Source organism: Phyllobates terribilis, unplaced genomic scaffold (assembly GCF_046119375.1).
Source record: "Phyllobates terribilis strain yellow unplaced genomic scaffold, ASM4611937v1 Scaffold_51__1_contigs__length_9155689, whole genome shotgun sequence".
Lineage (NCBI taxonomy): Eukaryota > Metazoa > Chordata > Amphibia > Anura > Dendrobatidae > Phyllobates > Phyllobates terribilis.
In genome coordinates, this window is record NW_027362811.1 from 5,761,590 (window position 1) to 5,769,424 (window position 7,835).

General features: G+C 43.9%; 1 long non-coding RNA gene across 1 annotated transcript; it reads left to right on the plus strand.

Annotated features, from left to right (window-relative positions):
• The first annotated feature begins 845 nt into the window (after window positions 1–845).
• Window positions 846–4,282, plus strand: LOC141191709 (uncharacterized). Its single transcript, XR_012265444.1, has 3 exons — window positions 846–988; window positions 2,122–2,247; window positions 3,888–4,282. It is a non-coding gene; the product is annotated as an uncharacterized lncRNA (long non-coding RNA).
• The last annotated feature ends 3,553 nt before the right edge of the window (window positions 4,283–7,835 follow it).

The window sequence follows — 7,835 nt, forward strand, 5'->3', positions numbered from 1 at the left end:
ATTGTGTGAATGTCAGCAGAGATAAAGTAAAGAAGCCAGATGGAGAATTGGTCAATAAAGGCAGTGACCGGGCCTGGAGGTCGGTATATGACAGCCACTTGGAGGTTGAAGGGAGAGTAAATGCGGACAGAGTGGACTTCAAAAGAAGGTAGAATAAGAGAGGGTAGAGGTGGGATAGGGCTAAAGGTGCAGTTGGTAGAAAGGAGGAGACCCACTCCTCCACCATGTCTGTTACCAGGGCGAGGAGTGTTCGTGAAGTGGAGGCCACCGTAACACAGCGCAGCAGGGGAGGCAGTGTCAGAGGGTGTCAACCATGTCTCTGTGATGCCCAGGAAGGAGAGATTGCGAGAGGTAAAGAGGCCATGGACAAAATGGAGCTTGTTGCAGACAGAGCAGGCATTCCAGAGTGCTCCAGAGAGAGGGAGCAGGGGGATGGGCGTCAGGGGCACGGAAATGACGAAGAAGGGTAAAAAAAAAAAGATGCTTCAGGATAAAAATAACTCATACTTTTCCTGAAGCGTCTTCCTCTTGAGAAACTCGGTGTACTTGCCCCTCCTTCCCAAAAAATACATCATGTGCATTACCTTAGAGTACACTAAACTTTGCCGACAGCCTAAAATGCAAGGTTAAAAAATAATGCACAAAACTACAGTGAAGTAGTCGGCAGTCGGCACATCTCTTCCAGGAAACTTAAAAGCCTCTTTTAGCAAACATCAATGACGCTTCTTACTTCAACTGACTCTGTGTCATTTTACCACAGAAGTACACAAACGTGATACAAAGCCTGATACATTCATGTGCTGACATGTCACCTATGTAGTAACTGTTCTCTCCTCTGTGACAGATGCTGGCTAGGGAGGAGTATGGCGCCGGAGTGGACTGGTACGCGCTTGGCCTCATCATAAATGAGATGGTTACCGGTGAGTGCACTTACCATCCTGCACTATTTGATACATCTTCCTCCGGCGCTGAAGACATCATTAGAGAGGTGAGAACAATACGGATATTGGATTTACTACTTAGTAATGTACTGCCATGGTAAATGTACTGAAGCCGCACAGAATAGGCCAATGTACTCTTAATTTTTCCCTTTCTAACCAGCAATGAATCCATTTGAGGATCTACATGAGTACTTGTTTTGCTGGGTAGAAGTGTTTAGTCACTGAGCATTGCTGTCATGGATCTACTGGCAGTCTACAGTCAGTTGGACCTAAGGGCTCTTTCACACGTCCTGATATTTCTGGTACCGGAGATATGCGTGTCCTTGTGCACCTGTGTGGCACACGTGTGACGCTCATGTGCCACCCGTGTGGCGCATCAGGAGCACACGCACCGGAATTTGGGAATCAGCGGTACAGTTAGCACTGTTTCCAAGCACCGGGAGCAGAACACTGCCCTCATCATTGTCCCTTGCCGACGCTGCGATCGGCACCAGCAGGAGATAATGATGAGAGTAGTAGCAGAGGAGCAGGGGAGAATGACTCCTGCAGCGAGCAGGCCCCGGAGCTGCGCTGAGCTCAGTGACTGACAGGACACCGCTCACTGAGCACAGCTCCTCTGCTGAGCGGTTGCGTGGATTACAGCGGGGGACACTTAGGACAGGTGAGTATAAGGATTTTTTAACTTTTATTCTTATTTTTACAGGTGGAGACACCGGGAGCAGAATTGTACTCTCATCACTATCCCCTGCTGGTGCTGATCGCTGCGCCGGCAGGGAACTATGATGAGGACAGCGTTCAGCACCCGGCGCTTGGGATTAGCTCTAACTGTACCGCTGATTCCCAAGCCCGGAACATGTCACACGGATGGCATCCATGTGCGGTACATGTTTACACAGACCCATTGACTTGAATGGGTCCGTGTGATCCGTGCTGCCGGCTGGCAAAAACTGGCATGTCTGTGTGGATCACACAGACACACGGTCCGTGGAAACACACTGACATGTGCGCGTGTGTCAGTGTCTCCGGTACGTGTGGAAACTGTCACCACACATACTGGATACACAGACGTGTGAAAGAGCCCTAGGGTCTAACGTTGCACTACAGAAGTCCTGTAGAATTGTTCTGTTATAAGATATTTTACCTGCACTGATTGACTATTAAGCATATTTTTCATTTCCAGCTCCTCCAGAGAGATCCCGCCAAGCGCTTAGGAGTCCACAGAAACATCAGAGATCATCCCTTTTTCCAGCATATTGACTGGGTCTCTGTGGAAGCCCTTCAGATGCCCCCACCACACATCCCTGTAGTAAGTAAATGGACAGAAATTGTATCCAGGTCAGGGTGAACTTTTTACTATGTAATCTGCGGACAGCATGAGGAAGAGGTTAAATCACAGATTTCAATGATATGTCACCTGTAATGCTGTGTGCTGTTGTCTACTTACACTGAAAGTTTTATCACCTGGTGATTATCATTGCCAGGACTACAACAGCACATGCTTGCTAGTCCGACTCCGCCTCCTCCTGTGTTAAGCAGCTCAATGTCAATGGACTGTTTACATGCACAGCCTAGTGTGGGCGGGGTTAGCTTTCTCAACTCTGCTACATTGCTAAATCTAAGAACTCTGTATCAGAACCACTGCACAAAGTAAACTAAGTGATACATTGTTGGATTCAGGGTCTCTTTATCTACATCATGCTGCTCTCAGATAAGGTAGCAAAAACCTGGTGACATATTGCCTTTAATAGATTTACTGTTACATATTATAGAAAATGATACAAGGGTAGCATAGATGTATTTATCTCTGTAAAACTATTCAAGCACCAGATTTTTGTAAAGGCCATGCACCTTGTCATTAATTTGGTGCATTTTACTCCAATACACATTAAACTATTGTTGGCCAAACCCACCGATAACGATAGATTCTACCAACAGTCTAATCTGTATAGGAACCCCCGGACAATTGATTTTTGCGGGAGTTAAGTATCTGACATGTCCAATTCAGGGTTGCCAATCCTTTTGTTCTCATTGAGATAAACCACCTATAGGCATGTCTGGCAGCAGCTCTCACATAGGGAACACCGGAGAGCTCGGTTGAGCGAGGGCCGACATAGTAGTTGGCCAAATATCTGGTGGCGACTTATCTCAGTAAGAACAAAAGGATTGGCAGTCTGAAATTGTACAGCCATCTAATGTTTAAGAAGAGTAAGACTAGTGAATGCAACGCCCAATATATTCTTCTTTAACCATTGTACATAAGAGAAAGTGCTCATGGATAAGGTCGAATTACAGCTCGAATTTGTACAAAACTGTAATAGGTCTCCCAGAAAAGTCTATATATGAGCATGAGCAGTCTTCTCAATCCTCATATACCTCGAGGAGGCATATAGAGGCTTCTGCTGTCCGAATTAGTAGGAATCTGAAAGAAAAAAAATGATGCCAAGTGCCATCGGATTGTGAATTTAATGCCCCTCCATAATTGATTGTGCACAGGGTCTGTACAGAGCACCCGGGTTTGATGCATCTAGCTTCAGCTCTTATGTTCATACACCAACAATCTTTGACGTCATCCTGCATACATTAATGTTTGCTAGCATGAGCTTTGTATGACGGCACACTGGATTAGTGGGTGAGCAGCCTAAAAGGCGGTAATTTGCCAGCCACCAAACGAACCCGGCATAAATGTTTCCCATGAAGATCACCAATCTCACATGACAGAAATATTACAGTATATTACCGATGGAACCTCCCATGATTAGGTAATAAACCAAATATAGTCAATTGCTGTATTGATTCTCATGCTAATTGCAGTACATTGACCAGAAAACCAATATGTAAGATTACTTGGGAATAAAATATACACAAATGAAGAGCAAAGATTGTGACTTTATTTAATGTGATAAGTCATCATCCTTAAATACTAATCTTCTGTTGTGTTTCATCCAGACATCTGAACCTCATCACCGCCGCAAAAGGTTCCATCTAGGCAAGTTGGAGGCAGCAGAGGCCACAATGTCATCGATCCCCCCAGACAAACAGGCTGCATTCAGAGGGTTTTCATTTGTCAGCTAGAAAACCCTTGAAGACTCACGTGTCATCAGAGATAGTGCCCTCTTGAGTCCCTGGAAGAAGAACAGAAGGAAATGAAGATCATCAGAATATAGGAAGATTGAAGTATGGATCCCAGGATGGGCACTGGCTACAGGGAGTACGACGTGGAGTAAGAAGATTTCTCCAATATCCATCAGGCACTTAACCTTGGGAGGAGCGAAGATGCAACCAGCAAGATGGAGGAGCCAAGAGATGCTTGGTAAGTAGAAGTGCAATAACACCTGCACTTCCCCTCAGTCATAGGCATTTATAACCGGTGACTGCATTTCCTCTCACCCATCATAGCAACAGATTATGGTGCTGTCCTGAGCTGAGAGGAAATAAAAGGTGCGAGACAGGCCGGCTATTAAGGGGTGGAAGGAGGCCGGACTTTTTTTTTTTTAATGCCTATGACAATTTTTAAATATACCGGTAATTTACATTCCTCATATTCGTGACAGCAATGACACGGGCTGTGAGGAATAAGGTGTGAGATGGCCGGCTATTAATGGGTGGAAGGAGGCCGGATTTTTTTTTTTTTTAAATCATAGCATTTAAAGCTATATTGCTTTGCTATGTAAAATAATTATATTTACCGGTGACTACCGATGACTATAGTTATACTTTTCCCCCTCCTCCATAACAACTCATTGAGCTGTTCTGGGTGACGGGGAAATAAGGTGTGAGATGGCTGGCTATTAAGGGGTGGAAGGAGGCCAGTTTTTTTTTTTTTTTAAATCATAGCATTTAAAGCTATATTGCTTTGCTATGTAAAATAATTATATTTACCGGTGACTACCGATGACTATAGTTATACTTTTCCCCCTCTTCCATAACAACTCATTGAGCTGTCCTGGGTGACGGGGAAATAAGGTGTGAGATGGCTGGCTATTAAGGGGTGGAAGGAGGCCAGTTTTTTTTTTTTTTTAAATCATAGCATTTAAAGCTATATTGCTTTGCTATGTAAAATAATTATATTTACCGGTGACTACCGGTGACTATAATTACCCTTTTCTCCCTCCTCCATAACAACTCATTGAGCTGTCCTGGGTGACGGGGAAATAAGGTGTGAGATGGCCGGCTATTAAGGGGTGGAAGGAGGCCAGTTTTTTTTTTTTAAATCACAGCATTTAAAGCTATATTGCTTTGCTATGTAAAATAATTATATTTACCGGTGACTACCGATGACTATAGTTATACTTTTCCCCCTCCTCCATAACAACTCATTGAGCTGTCCTGGGTGACGGGGAAATAAGGTGTGAGATGGCTGGCTATTAAGGGGTGGAAGAAGGCCAGTTTTTTTTTTTTTTAAATCACAGCATTTAAAGCTATATTGCTTTGCTATGTAAAATAATTATATTTACCGGTGACTACCGATGACTATAGTTATACTTTTCCCCCTCCTCCATAACAACTCATTGAGCTGTTCTGGGTGACAGGGAAATAAGGTGTGAGATGGCTGGCTATTAAGGGGTGGAAGGAGGCCAGTTTTTTTTTTAAATCATAGCATTTAAAGCTATATTGCTTTGCTATGTAAAATAATTATATTTACCGGTGACTACCGATGACTATAGTTATACTTTTCCCCCTCCTCCATAACAACTCATTGAGCTGTCCTGGGTGACGGGGAAATAAGGTGTGAGATGGCCGGCTATTAAGGGGTGGAAGGAGGCCAGTTTTTTTTTTTTTAAATCACAGCATTTAAAGCTATATTGCTTTGCTATGTAAAATAATTATATTTACCGGTGACTACCGATGACTATAGTTATAATTTTCCCCCTCCTCCATAACAACTCATTGAGCTGTTCTGGGTGACGGGAAAATAAGGTGTGAGATGGCTGGCTATTAAGGGGTGGAAGGAGGCCAGTTTTTTTTTTTTTTTTTTTTTTAAATCATAGCATTTAAAGCTATATTGCTTTGCTATGTAAAATAATTATATTTACCGGTGACTATAATTACCCTTTTCCCCCTCCTCCATAACTCATTGAGCTGTCCTGGGTGACGGGGAAATAAGGTGTGAGATGGCCGGCTATTAAGGGGTGGAAGGAGGCCGGATTTTTTTTTCTATTGCTATTGCATGTCCATGTACATATCTTTGGAATTCCTCATATTCAAGAAAGTAATGACATGAGCTATAAGGAATATAGTGTGAGGCAGACACCGCCCTAGATCATAGGTGTATAATACCACTAATACCACCATACTGGATAACACACACACCCCGCCCCCCGACTTTGGGAAGAATGAAGATGGATGCTGAAAGATGAAGGAGCCCGCAGATTAGTGATGGGTCGTTCACAAACGACCTGAAACAAACTGACGGCTTCCTGCTGTGAACGATGGGGGTCAGCGCCCCAGTGAGGGCCACTATATTCTCTGAATGGCTCTAACTGGGTGTTAAATTCCAGTGTTCAGGGGATGTAACTCCCACCCAGACCAAATTCTGCCCACTCATCAATTTAATTGGTCAACTGCAAGTAGGCAGAGTTTCAACCTCATTAACATAATCTTAAATATGTGTTCACCTATTGTAAACACATATTTAATAGGGATCGGTTTAGGATCCAAAAGAGCTGGCTGTTTTTGGTGAGCAGAGCCAGGAGAGACAGATCGCCAAAAAGAGCCAGACTGTCCATCACTACTGCAGATGCACTGTGGGTAAATGGAAGTACAAGAATACCTGTTATAGGCATTTGTAACCAGTGGTTCCTTTTCCTCTAACCTACAATAGTAGTAGTCTGCATCATTTCCCCGAGATGTTGACTGTTAGGGTATGTGCACACCGCCTCATTTTCAGGCATATTCTGCCATGAACCCACCTGAAAAAACACTTAAAAAACATAAAAAAGAATGAATATATGCACAGTAATGTCAAAACGATTTGCTGTGCATATATTTCATTTCTTGTCTCTTCTGTTAAGCACTTCAGGCTTCGAAAGCAACTAAAAGAAATGACCGATCCAATCTTAAGCTTCCACTATTTTATCTATCCACACAGCCAGGGTTTTCCAGAAGCGTCTTTCTATAGAAAAAAAATAAGTGGATACGCCGATGTATAAAAGACGGCACATGCACATACCCCAATGTCACGTGCACACGGTGAGTATTTGGTGAGTTCTTTACATCAGTATATGTAAGCCAAAACCAGGAGTGGAACAATCAGAGGAAAAGTATAATAGGACCATGTCACCACCTCTATATTTATCACCCACTCCGGGTTTTGGCTTACAAATACTGATGTAAAAAACTCACCAAATACTCAATGTGTGTACGTGGCCTAATACAGGCAGCATCTGACTGTAACAGCAGCAGGCAGAGCTAAGCTCCACTCGCTGCTGTTAATCCCTTAAATGCTGCTGTCAATCTCATTTTTAAAGCGCAGTCTGGGGGGCACACCTTGCCCCTTCCTCCAGTAATGCAGGGTGCTGATGGTTTGTCATGGCTGCCGCAGGCCTGTTGAAGGCCCTGGAGCCTGTTCTGACGGCGCTCCATTGAAGATCAGCCTGTGGTGTGATTTTTACTACATATTGCAATATTGTGGTTTAGCATAGCATAGAATATAGCATAAGGATAATAGATTAGCATGTAAGATAGGAAATGGTTAAGGTTAGGTTTAGCCCAGTGGGAGGGCACTAGTGCTGATAAGAAGGGGGGGCACTTCCTGGTTAGAGGGGATTCAGTGTCAGCCAGTGAAGGGTAGAAGAGAATTCAAGTTCAGGTGGGGTGGTGGGCTGCTAGGGGCAGCATGGGCCAAATGTTCTGTACAGTGGGAGGCCAAATGGAGATCCGTGATGGACATTCCAA